The sequence below is a fragment of the Montipora foliosa genome, chromosome 11 (genome assembly GCF_036669935.1).
Source record: "Montipora foliosa isolate CH-2021 chromosome 11, ASM3666993v2, whole genome shotgun sequence".
Lineage (NCBI taxonomy): Eukaryota > Metazoa > Cnidaria > Anthozoa > Scleractinia > Acroporidae > Montipora > Montipora foliosa.
Genome location: NC_090879.1, coordinates 26967008 through 26967438, shown reverse-complemented (window position 1 = coordinate 26967438; position 431 = coordinate 26967008). Strand labels below are relative to the sequence as shown.

The window sequence follows — 431 nt, the reverse complement described above, 5'->3', positions numbered from 1 at the left end:
ATCTATTGTCATTAATATGCCAACCAGAACATAATTGGCTGTTGAAACAATGACTTCTTTTGTTCCGTGGTTGGCAAATTTGAATATCAAAAGAAATGTGACGTCAATGTTTGTAAACAAGAAATATCGCTATTACAAACATACGAGCTGCAGTTTATAGCAGTGTCGATGCGACCCGTTATTTCAGAGTCCTTTAGAGCGGAGTAAATGAAACCATCCGTCAAGAAGGAATGCACAGTTAGGAGAGCTGGATAGTAAAACAAAAAGGTTTTGTTGCAAATACAATAACCAGACGAGGCCTTGCGTTGAGATGACGTATTAGCTGGCCTGCCATTTTGGACATAGGAGAGAGTAAGGACTGGACCGAGTTCCCATTCTTCTTCAGTTTCGAGGGTAATTCACGATGGCACTTTATTCCATTGGAGGGGTAA

At 40.6% G+C, this 431-nt stretch overlaps 1 pseudogene; it reads left to right on the top strand.

The window, feature by feature from the left end:
• The first annotated feature begins 403 nt into the window (after positions 1–403).
• Positions 404–431, top strand: part of LOC137976830 (uncharacterized) — a 5854-nt pseudogene continuing 5826 nt past the window's right edge.